Source organism: Buteo buteo, chromosome 11 (genome assembly GCF_964188355.1).
Source record: "Buteo buteo chromosome 11, bButBut1.hap1.1, whole genome shotgun sequence".
Taxonomy (NCBI): Eukaryota; Metazoa; Chordata; class Aves; order Accipitriformes; family Accipitridae; genus Buteo; species Buteo buteo.
The window spans coordinates 2,286,283-2,298,922 of record NC_134181.1 but is presented as its reverse complement, the minus strand read 5'-3'; the positions used below and the strand labels follow the sequence as shown (position 1 = coordinate 2,298,922).

The 12,640-nt window shown below is 45.5% G+C and overlaps 1 protein-coding gene across 3 annotated transcripts in view; it reads left to right on the top strand.

The window, feature by feature from the left end:
* Positions 1 to 12,640, top strand: part of ZNF469 (zinc finger protein 469) — a 255,902-nt gene that overhangs the window by 93,066 nt on the left and 150,196 nt on the right. The window contains exon 1 of one of the 3 annotated variants that reach the window (XM_075039862.1): positions 3,457 to 3,540. The exons of the other annotated variants lie outside the window; for them this stretch is intronic. The gene's annotated coding sequence lies outside the window, so the exon portion shown is untranslated. Of the gene's footprint in view, positions 1 to 3,456; positions 3,541 to 12,640 lie in introns of those variants that run through there. 3 annotated transcript variants of the gene reach the window in all.

Genomic DNA, 12,640 nt, shown 5'->3' with positions numbered 1-12,640 from the left:
TCCCCATGGACTGAAATCATCTCGAATCTGTTCTTGGCCGTATCTGCCAAGGATGGATGATGGGACAGGGAAGGGGTGAGAGGACCCTACTCAGACCTCTCCCACCTAAGACCAGTAAAACATGAAAATTAAAACCAAGTATAAACTGCTTAACCCTGTAGCCATTCGCATAATGCAGGAATCCTCTGACTTTAAAGGTCAGATTTATAAAGGTTTATAGATACTTCACCGTACCTGAGGATTCACAGGATGGGTTTTCCAGCCTTGTGAAAAAGATTAGGGAAGTGATTGATTGGTAAATTATTTATATTTCACTGAAAATAGCTCTGCTGTTTTGTGGATTTTTTTTTTTTTTTTTTGGTAGTGGTGCTGCTGGTAGTTAGGATGGAGAAATTCTGAAATGCTCTGTATATCTATAATTTGAATATGGCTTCTATTAGAGGAATTGAAGAAAAAACAAACTTTTCTTAATGTAACTTAATCTTCCTGGGGAATTTCATTATAAAATTTAGCTCAAAATGCCAAAACACCATTATTTTCTGACTACATGGATTTGACAACTTGCAAATAAATGAGATTCAGCTGGCTGGCTGGCAGAGATCCTTTGACCTCTGATGTACCAATGTCCAAAGGAGAGCTTGAAGACCAAGATCTCTCCCTTATCTAGGCACTTTTTCTCTTGATTCATCCACTTTTCTGTTGAGCTTGTGTCTATGTGGTTAGTGGCTGGAGTATTCAGCTAGGACTTTGGTACTCTGCCTGTATTTTTCTTCAGTCCTTCTACCTGTATTTTTTTTTTTTTCCCAGTAGAGGTGGTTTAATTTAAGGTTGATCTGCTTCATATCTGTCTAGAGTTGCCTTCAGGATCAAGCCCAACTGCCCTCTGCAGTTCACTTTCCAACTATGCCTTGACGCAGCAGTTAAAGCAACTCTACCTTCCTCTGTCTCACCAGCAGCTGTACCTAAGCATGTTTTTTTAATATTTTAAGCTCCTCAAGGCAGAGATTTTTGTGGTTCAGGTAGTATGTTTTACACGCTGTAAAACGTCGTATGCGTTTATTTTATGGTACGGAAATAGTAATGAACAGGCATTGCTTCACCTGTCTCTGCCCTTGGTGACTGCCCGTGGATGGAGAGTCTGGGTCATGCAATAACGGACACCAACACCTTGCGAATGCTGATAAAAAGGCAAACTTTGGTGTTATTTGCACGCGCTTTTTCACCAGTATTGAAACCTGGAGGTGTTTGCAATGCCACTGTATTAATGTGTGGATGTGTTGTTCAGTTAGCAAATGCCTTTTCTCGTATGGTTATTTTGCAAGATAAATGCCAGTATAAATGATAGCATTCTAGTAACTTCTGTGGGAATCTCTGCAAAACACCATTAAGGCATAGTTCTTTGTGCTAATAACTTCATTATTAATTTGTGTGTTTAGGACTAGGTTTCTGAAGTATTATAGCTCAAAAAACCCGCAGGTAGGCCCCTCATAGAATGCCAAAGAGCACACGGATGCCTAAGAATAGGAATCTCCTAAGTATCTTTCCAGATCCTACATGGTGTCTGGTGTAGAGCCCAGTGTCATCAGTGGATACATTCCCAGTAACTCATCGTGCTTTGGACCCAGCCTGCAGCACCAGTCCTGTTCTCAGAGAGATTTAATGGGTTTTCACCGCTTGCAGCGTTGGGTCCCAAGTGTCGCATCCCCAAAAATGCCGGTTGGCTTGGTGGAGCCCACCATAACTTAGTTCCCCTAGACAGCTGTGTGCTTGGAGACTTTTTCGGCTAGGAACTTGTCCATAAATGTCCTTTACACATGCAAATTGCTTTTCTTTCCTGGACTGCTTGGTGTTGGCCAAGCGCTGGCCTCCTGGAGCACTCTCGAAGCAGTTTACATGATGTAAGGGACAGGCCAATTACCTTTATGGGCATTTTACACAGAAGTGACACCATTTTAACAGTCTGTAACTTATTTTATGCATCTATCATGCTGAAATAGGTTTTTTAGGCACGCACAGAAAACATCTACGTTTTAAGGCAATATTTAGGAGTTGTCTTAGTGCTTCAGAGAAGACCTGCATTGAGCAATTTCCTTCTCCATATGAAAGAAATTCACATGAATTGTCAAGGTGCTGATATGACCCCAAGGCTAGCGAGAAGCTGGAGGGCAAGGGAGAGTCTGCAGGTTTTGGGATTAGTATCAGGCAGTTCAAGTGGAAGGGGAAAGGGGAAAAAGAGAACAACTCCACAGTGAAACATGTGGTTGCTCTTTTGCCTCATTTGCATTGTCAGCCTAGTGATTTACGCTGGATGAAATTCATTCCAGATCATGACAGCAGATTAATAAATATGGTTTTTTGGACCTGATTGAAAAGATACTAGTCTCTAATATGTTTCCCTAAAGGTGTGGCACGCCTATGTTTCGCTGATCAACCACTTTCCATGAGTAACACGCTCTCACCCTGACACTGATTTGTGGCATCAGCAATACATAAGGCAGGTTCAGAGGCAAATAAAACATTTTGTTTCTTGCTTTATCCTGTTCAATTCAGAGTCTATTTTTTAACCTAAAGTATGTTCTTTGCCCAGCCGGGAAGGCCAACCAACTTTTCTTTTTACGATCCTTTATTTGCCAAAGGTATTAAAATATATACATATATATATGTATATATTCCTACAAGCAAGTTGCCAAACAAAACTGTCCTTACTGTGTGTCTGCTCCCGGGTAGCTCTGCCAAAGAGCAGTTCTGGAAGCTCCCCTCCGGTCTAGGTTTCCTCCTAACTTTAGCCTCAATCTGTGACAGAAGCATGGGAATAGGAGAAAAAAAACCCCAAAGTCTTCCCAGATTGCTGCGAAGACACAACTCACATCTTCACCTCTCATCTCGAGGCAGGTTGGCAGAGCGCTGCAAGCGCGGAGGTCGGTGTTCCTGTGCACCGCGCTCAGGGTCTTGCAACACCGCTTAATTCTCCAGCGTTCCCCATGCATCTGCGCTAAACTCTCGCCGAAACATTTTTAGTGGCCAATGTCTTAAAACAGCCCTCTGGACCGGCTTGATCCAGGAATGAGCGTATGGAGATCTGCAAGTTTGCCTCGGGCGGGTGAGTCACTATCCCTCTGAGTCAGTTCCCCCGACAGCTCCGCGAGCATGACTTCATTGCTGTAGGTTTAGACTAACTGATGGCTGAAACTTTCCCAAGAAGAAAGATTAATGACAGTGGAAGTCAAAAGAGTGGGAGTTGTATGTTTATGGTGAGTCAAGTGAAACGAGGAGCTGGACAAGAGGTGCACGTATTGGGATGTATGCGCTAGTTTATGTCATTGTGTTGACAATGTGTATTGGAAAGAAAAGCACCAATATGCAATCAAGATGCACTGGGTTCCTGGAAACTCCAAGAAGGATTTATTAGCCCGTATTCAGTGATGCTGAATGGGACTTTGCATCTGCCTTTCTGTCCGTTATCCTAAGTTTTAGATCTCTGGTTTTAACTGCTGGCTAGTCTGAAAAGCGCGTGGCTTTTTCGTGCAGGCTCCAATATATGTAAGTGTCCCTATGGAAGGAAGTCTAAGAACTAACAGTAACATAATCCGCTCATCAGCAGCCTGCTGAACTCCCCGAGCTTTTCACTGAGCCTTCCAACTTCCTTCACCGGACAGCGCTTCCCTTTGCCTGCAGACAATTAACGACGGCTTTGGAAGGACGGCTGTTTAATTGCGTTGCGGGGCTGGCTTCCACCGCTCGGCTGCTGTAAGGAGACCGTGGTGCCTCCTTACCTTTGGCTTGGCTATTTCTCCTGGCAAAACCTTGAGACAAGCAAAGCGGTGCGCTCCAGTCTGATGCATTTTGCAGCTAGGATTTCCAAAACCCAGACCGTAAAATCCCCTAACTCTGCACCTGCTATCTGTCCTGGAAAAGGTCTGTATCGGCTAGAATATTCATTCGGGGGGAGATGGTAACCTAACGGTAAAAACACAAGCGTCGGCAGAAAGAACAGAGGGTTTCTGTGCAGTTACCGCACAGGATCTGAGTGTTTCTCCGCATTGTGAATAAGTCTGAGCAGCGCGGTGTATCGCCCTCGCTCGAGAGTCAGGGACTGAATTTAGATATGAGATATCGGTGGTTTCTTAACAGCACCTGCCCGAAGGAAAGGGCTGGAACCTGGTATTGCCCTTGTCCTCGTTCTGTGGGCGATTTCAAAACTGCAACTTAGGCTCTCTGTCCCAAGACCCTGTACTGGCCTCTAAAGCAGAAAAGCAATAACATAAAGAAAAGTAATTAAGGTTTGGGAAACTGTTCTATGGAGAGCTTTCTGGTTTGTGTCAGAAATGTAGATCTGGACTCGGGGGTCTGGTTTAAATACGATGCAATCAGAAACATACCCAGAAAAATGACTGTTTAATTAAAGAACGGTTTTTAGTGCAAACCAAATAGAACACAACAGCTGAAACCGAGGGGCTGCGGTGAGGATCCTGAGAGGGAGATAAATGCAGAGGAAGATGTGGGTGCTCCGTATCCTCATGCACAGCATCGACAGAAAGTATAAAGTAAAGCCAGATGTTGGCTGGGCTGGGCTGGCTCGGCTCCAGGTGTGTGCTCGTCCCTTTCTGCCTACCTGGGACTGTGCTGGAGCTGGCTCTGCTCCTTGCTCCGGTCCTTAAAGCCGGCGTGACACCCCCGCGATGGGATTTAAGGTTTGTGGCCAGAGAGGGAGATTGCCAGGGTCGTCGGGGTTGAAGTGCGCAGCTTTGGGCCAGCCGGGCTTGCCAGCTGCTGTTCCTTAAAGATGGATGAGAGGAAGGAATTCCTGCCCAGTTTGGTTCTGCTCTTTTCACTTGGGTGACTTTTTTATATTACGAACCTGCAGCAGGCTGGTGGAGCTGAGGTTTTCCACCCAGCACCTCTAGAGCCCTAATCCTGCTCTCGGCCATCAGCCCCCCTAGCCAGCGCTATCTCTGGGACCACCTGCCCCCAGGGAAGCAGTGTGTGGGGGGGGTGGGGGTGGTAACCTGCTGACCCAAGGATTTGGGGTTGACTCTTGGTAGTTAAATTTTACCAAAAGCTCTGGAGCAAGAGGGGCTGTACAACTCTTTCAAACCCCAGGGTTGGGGTTTTTTTTTTCAATATTTCATATCGGAACTCCCAGTATTCTTGCTTTACGTATTTATATGTAATCCTTTTGAATCCCACTATCTCTTGGCCTCTGCGAGATCCTGTGGCAGTGAGGTCTGTAGGTTGCTTGCTTTTGCTTTTTTTTTTTTTATTGGTTAGATGGGTGGGAGAAGTACTTTGAATTCTCCTGTTCTTGGGCTCTGTGGGGGCTTTTTTTGCTTTTAAGTGTCCCCTTGCAAGTGTCATCTAAAACAAATCTGACTTTAATAGAAATGCCATAGTAATGCAATCTATTTGGTGAATGTATGTTTTTCTGTCTTTTAAGTTGTCAGGATAATTGATTAACAAAAGTTATCTGTACATCACTGTCTATTATACAGTTCCCAAGTAATTTGATTAGAAATTACAGGGGCATTTTGTGGCATAGACAAGGTGCATAATCTCACCTGGCATATTTTCCTGTTTTTCTGATACCTGATTAAACAGTGATAATCAGGCAGCAGAAGAAATGCTCGCAGCAGCTGGTGTGCCACTGTCCTCAGCAGCATGCCAAGGGGAGGCAGAGCCAGTTCCAGTCGCTGATGCTGCTCAGGCCAAGATTGGAGCTGGAGGTGCAAGCAGGGATTTGTCTCTGGTTGCCTGCTATTTCGGTGGTGGGGGCAGCAATGCGGCTGCTTCCCGGACTCCTGAACCTGTATCTGGCAGTTAAAAAAAACCAAAATAAATTTAAAAAAATCCCTGTTTTCCCTGCAGTAAGGAGGGGATGGACTGGCTTTCCGCAGGAATTTTTGTGTGTATTAATTCCCACCAGCATCAGTTTTATGCAGCTGTAGAAGGCCCCGTTTGTGACTGAGATGGACTAAGTGGGAGCGAGTCTTTCTTTGCTCTTGGCCAAAGGTGAAGACACTTGAGACTATGAGACTTTCCAAGAATCTCTTACTAAGATGTATTTTAGCCATGCTTAATGGCTGCACTTACCTCCTATTTCCAGACGTAAAGAGCGTGCAAGCTATTCTCAACCTGACCTTTTAAACTGAATGTACTTAAACAAACTGGGCCAAATTCCCCTCGCAACCACGGTGCTGAAGCTCCCTGCCAGCACCCGGGGGTGTCACTGAGCCTCCCCGAGCCGGAGAGCGCTGCTGGGGTGCAGCGAGAGCTGACACGTGCTGAGAGGTGGTCATTAGCGTCGCTAATCCCACCACGCAAAAAAGATAACGGCTAACGTCAGCAATTGTCCCATGCTGCTGCTGCGAGGTTTCTTTCAAAGGTAACAGATGCTTCAACGCTAAATGTGAAATTAATGGCTTTGCACAAGGAGTTGCTAACTTTAAATGCGTTAAGCTCCAGCGTGCCGCCCATGTGGGGATGCTCGTGGCTCCGATGCTGTTTGGTCCTTCATGCTCAGGATAAGATGCAAACTGCCTGCGCTGCTTGGAAGCCTCTGCCTGCTGCCAGATTTCTGTCAGATGAAGTTTTCAGGTCAGGCTTTCCCTGGGGCGGTGCGTTAGAGCTCCCTTTTCTCTCCTGCGTGGGGAGGGGTCCACTTGTAGCATCTGTCAGCCTCTACAGAGGTCTGGAAAAGCCAGGCAGGCTGAAACCACCCCTGTGGTAAGCCCCCCCTCCCAAAATCTCATTATCTTGCTTATGAGAGAGGCTTGTGTATTTTCTAGATAGTCAGTAGTGTATCGTGAAGTGAAAATCCTGGTCTAATCACACTCACACAAAACTTTTCCTTGGAAATGGCTAAATCCATATATGCTGCTGGTAAATGAGAATCTGTACTTTAAAGCTGGTACACTTACAGGAAAAGAAGCTTTTGTTTTGCTTGTAACTTCCTGAGATAAGACCAGTTTCGCTTAGCTCAGTGGAGATTTTGCAACTGCTTTTCATAGCTCTGTCTCAAATACTGACCAACTGGCAGGTTTCTAATCTGAGCTTTTTCTTTCAACGTTTGGCTTTTCAGAAGCCCAAACCCGAATGCTCTTAGTTATCGGGGTTTCAGATTCTCAAAGGGTCTAAATCTGAAGCAGACAATTTTTTGAGATGTTATATTAAGAGGAGGAGGTGGCAGTCTTTCATTTAAAAATAAACTTTCCAGTTAGCAAATACTGAAGTTCTCTTAAGCGACACAAGTTTGTGACCTGGGGAGTCCTTTCCCAAAGGAGCCGATGGCCCCATGGGTGATGCCTGGCTCCACCCGGGAAGGTGGCAGAATGGGAAGCAGAGCACGGTGTTGCACCCGCTGCCTCAGACTTGCAAAAGCTTTGTGAATGGAGAGAATCAGGATTGTCCGACATACTTGTCTGACAGAGGTAAATTAGAGTTTTGAATGTTGTCATATCACTGATTTTCAAAAGCATTCTTAGTATTTGGAGATGCCGATGTGCACCTACCGTGATTTTAAAAAAAAAAAATAAAATTATTGGGGTAAACGTCTGAGTCCCAGAAAAATCCGCTGGGTTGGTTGCTAGGAGCTGCCCTGCATCTTACTGTGCCTAAAGCCTTTGAAAGTCTGGTCTAGCAAGGGTGACCAGTTACTGTCCGTCACTTGCTTGTTGGTGACTGTCCAGCTTTGCTCATGGCGAACACAAGAAGTCTGGAGCCGCTTAAACCTCGTTTAATGCTCGTTCCATTTACTTCCCTTTCACAAAGGGCTGACAGTGCAAGGACGGGCAGTTGTTGCAGAGCAGCCTTGGGCTTGTTCCTGCAGTAACTCCCTCTCCTTTGAATCCCAAGGCTCATGGCGCTGCCGATCTTGATCGCTTTGGGAGTTGGATTGAAGCTCCCGTGGTCCTTACGAGCTCTCCTGGGCTTTGGTTACCCCCGTGGCCTCACCGTGGGGTGTCGCTGGAAAGCTATCCCCAGCTCGTACGCCATTTAGTTTGGCCAAGATACGCTCGATGCTAAGTTTTATCTAAGCTTGAGGTTGCATTTCCTCCCTTCTTCATTTTCAATCCCTGACTCCGAAGCTTTTGCAATGCCCTCCCCGAAAGCACGAACCTCCGCAGAGCGTGAAATGATGGGAGTCCTGAGAGGCTTTGGTTAAACCCGCGCAGAGCTGCAGCGAAGCAGCAGCCAGAGCACAGCGGGTACCGGGACACCGACTGCCAGTTCCCAGCTATAAAAACACACCGCTCGCACGGTTCACACAACCGGCGCAGATGCAGCACGAGCAGCTGCCAGGGAGAAGGGGAGGAGGATGAAAAAGACCATTTGGATGTGAAAGCAGAGGAGTTGTGCATGTCTTCCCAAAACAAAAATAGTAGCTCAAAATGCACTTAAGAGTTCTTCTGGCAATAATAACCAATGGATGGGAAGCACATTAGGATATTTTCCTGGTTTGGAGCAAGCAGATGTTATCGTGTCCACTGGAATCATGGCAATGAACGTAAAGCACAACTTCCCTGCTGCCCTGGCATGAATTTTGATTTCTCTCTAGTGTAAATCAGGACAGACTCCATGGAGGGCAATGCTGTTACACTGTTGTACGCCAGAATTGGCCTTGCTTTTGCAAGTCCCAAGGGTGGTATTTTGATATCTAGAAAATTAATGCTTGAGATGGATCTGACCCAAAACCCTGGATTTGAACTCTTTGCAAGTTCAGATCCGGATGCAAACTTCACAGCTGCACCCTATTGTCTCTGAGCCCAATAAAACCCTCTCTCTGAACCACCCACAAGCTTAATGAAAATGTAGATTGAGATCAGATCATTATGGCCTCGAGCCAGTGCTGTGAAGCACGCACAGTGAATGGCCCGACTCTTCTCGTGCTCGTGGTGATGTAAACTGTGAGCAACTCCAAGGAAATCGGCTGGATTTCCCCAGCGTGGAGCCAGTTGTAAATGTGAACAGAATAAGACCCTAGGTATCTTTTTTTTTTTTTTTTTTTTTCATTTTTGTTTTGAGGAGCAAGTGAACTCCCATCTCATGCTGACCTAGTCTGAGAGGTCATCTTCTTCCAAGAGGAGCTTTGCCAGGAGCTGAGACTGGATTTGTCCTGATTACCAAGACACATTGTTGGGGAATGTGATGTCAAATGATGGCTATTTTTGTTCCAACCTCAGTCCTCTTAGTTTGTTGGGAAAGTTGATGTTAGTGATGAAGAGTAGGAAAGTCTTGGGGGGGGGAAGGGGAAGAAAAAAGGATACAGAGGAGGTCTAAACAGCTTGGGCAGTGCAGCGTGGGGATCCCTCCTTAGGGACAAGACTTTGTTTGTAAAGCAAACAGCAGCATTAGACTCTTGAGAACTTTTCACTGGAGGTCTGGGGCACTGACAAAATAGAAGTCTTATCTTCTGCTATCTTTCAGTCCTCTCTACAGAGATGTACACAAATGATTTAGCTCAGATGACTAGACTAGGTTAAATGGAAGATTTGTATGGTTGTTCAAATAGAGAGTGGTTCTTGCTTCTTCAGTCATGAGCTGGCTGTATATGTGATTTAAGTTTCACTGTGCAGATTTTCCTATCTGGAACAGTAATATTTAGTCTAGTTTCCTTGCTAGACAGAAGACCTAACCCTCAGGTATAAACTTTTTCAGCTCCTGTTTAATCATTAGTTTTTCAAACCTTAGGGGTTTTGGGTGAGTACTCTGTTTCTTGTGTTTCTTCTGGGCTGTATTTCATAAAAAAACCTTGCTGGATCTGCACAGGTCAAGTCTATCTTTGGGTGGCATGAACTTAGTTGTGCTGCTTCTGCTGTCTTTAATTTTTGGTTGTTATTCCTCGTGAAACATCAAGATGATTTCCTTTTATTGCTGATGTCTACATGTGTCATCTCTTGAGATCTGCCTTCGCGTAGAAGCAGGTCTTTGCCAGGTATGGATGCCTGTGTTTATTTTGCTACGTAGTAAGTGAATTTTGGGTGCTGGTTCCTCTCTTCTTGGACTCTGCTGGAGCAGAAGTGGTGCTGGGAACAGAGGAAAGGTCTTGACTTGCAGGGAGCTGAGATGCCTGGTTTGGAGGATTTTAATTGGCAGGGTCATGGGTTTGCTCTTTTATTAGAGGCCATTTGCTGTTTTCCCAGAAGATGAAAGGATTTTTCTGTCGGTTAAAAAACCCATAACAAACCAAACCCAAGTGGGACTACAGTTCTGCCATTAGCATCTACTGGGGCTCGTTTCTCTGAAGCCACCACTATAAAAAATCCCTCAATTCTTTCCACTACGAAAGCCCACAAAATGGGGTGGCAAAGCGGAGGACAATACAGAAATATTAACAGCCAGGTAATGGGGTCATGCATTTTCAGAACAGGTATCTCTGCTTACATGGATCATTTAACCTGTTTAAGTGCCTGGTATGGGTGCCTGGCAAAATTCCCATCTCCCACCCCCTTTTTTTTCCTGAATTAAGGAGCAAAATGCCATTACTTCGCTTGTTTTTCTCCTAAGAACAAAACTTTGCACCAACAAATCACTTTGATAAAAGTTCTTAAAAATGTTTCCACGTAATGGCTTGGGAACGTTCGGAGAGGATCCAAGTCGTTAACATGGTTGCGGTGATGGAGATTTGCTCCGAGCTCAAATAGTGGAGCACTTTGTTTTTGGAGTCTGCATAGATCTGGGCAACCTTTTTCAGGATGAATAGTTTATTTGCCGAGAAATGCAATTTTGGGGTTGACTGAAACTATTTACTGAACTGGCACTAGTAGCTGATCTTTTTGTAAAGGGCAGCTATGTTTTGTTTCAACATTTTGGGAACTAAATATTCATGTACTTCCATTTTGGAGTAACATTTCGTTTCATAACTTGCCTGCATTGTAATCCTTTTTCCAAAAGGGAAAAATTATCCAGACTACCAAACCAAAACGAAGGGATTGGTCATGCGTTTTGGTTGACCTGAACTTACAGGATTATTTTTGGTTTTCCTTTGCTAAAGGGGGAAAACAAATCAAAAGCTTTTTACTCCTAATGGAATTATAACCTTCTTCCACTCCTTGAATGAGCCAGTGAATCTCATTTGCCTGATTGTGAGCCACAGTGCCAATCTCCACATCATGGGTGCTTTCTCAGACATAGTTTCTCATCATGAGAATGAATTAGTATTTAATTAATGCTTTGATCTTGGGAAGTGGCACTTCCCGGATGCTCGTTCCCTTGAGCTTGTTCTCAAGAGCAGTTGCCCCCAGAGAAGACCCCATCCTTTGCTAATTGAGGTCCACGGTTGCTTTGCTCTTGACTTGAATGTACACAGGTTAGATGCTCTTAAAATGCAAGAAGTGCAGATTTGGATCTCAATTAACTGCGGTGCAAGCCAGCAGTGAGTATATTAAGGTCAGGATGTGCTTTTGTGAACCGTACAACTCACTGCGCTTTAGGACAACAGTTTAAGCTGTTTGAGTGCATCCACAAGATTTCCTTGTTTTCCAAGATAAAGTATTTCTTGTGGTTGAAGAGGATCCCTGCTGTGGTTTGGGCAGCGTGGTTAGGACGCAAGGGCTCTTGCTGCGTGACACTGATCCTAATTGTATGTGCTGGTCTGGAATTGAAAGCATAAGGCTCAGCTGTGGTCTCACCAGTGCTAGGGAAAACTGTTAAATGAAGGTTTCACGATTTTGGTGGGTTGCTGCATTGTTGATTAATGCTACTATCCAAGACTTGAGAGAATCTGTGGAAAATAAGCACGGCCAAGTAAATGGCCCTGTAGCTAACCAGCGTCCAAGTTGCAGTGCAGTTCGCAGCACCCATCGTAGAAGCCTGCCTCCGCGCATCCACCACGCGTGCTGTCCCACAGCCTGGGCAGCTCCAGGCACCGCGTGTTATTCCATCTGCCCATGGTAAACAGAATGGCACGTTGGGTTTGGCTTTTAAATATAGCTTCTCTTGAAACGGAGTTCTTGAAATGCCAGGGACGTTGCTCTGTGTGATACCGTACTTGTTTTCCATGTCTTGAGCAGCAGGGCAGAAAAATCAGAGCTAGGCACTGGGGTGTCTCGGGGGTGATGTTAAAGCATAGAACTGAAGATAAAAGAGGTTAAATACAAGTCTCGGTTGTGCTGTCTACTTAATAAAGTAAAAAGAGAATGACGTTAAAACTAACGTTCAGCCCTGTGGAGGGTGCCCTGCTAATTACTCTGAGGTGCACCTACCCCTTGCAATATCACATCCCAGGACCGTGGAGCTTAAGCAGGATTATTCTTGCAACCCCAGGTCTATTCTTGCAACTCCCCCACCATCCCAGTGCCGGGGAAACTGTGGGACAGGGAAAGATGGGGTGGCCCATGTGTTGCCTTAGAAGCAGAGGTCGACAGCTCTGGAGAAACAGCAAAGCTGTACGGTTGGCTTTGCGTCTTGGTTTTGTCTGTTTGCTCCTGTTGCTTGAAGAAGTTTCTGCAGGGAGGAGGGAATGACGTGGCCCAAGTGGGTGCCAGTAACGGACTGAACTGCGATGCTAGCTTTACCCCGACGCAGAGAGAACGCGGGCAAACCCATCCTTCCCAGAGCGTGCGGGTGCAAGGTGCGGCGGGGCACACAAAACTCTGTCATTTCTGCTTGTCTGCGAGCGCTTGCAGAGCTGATGTCACTTGAGAAG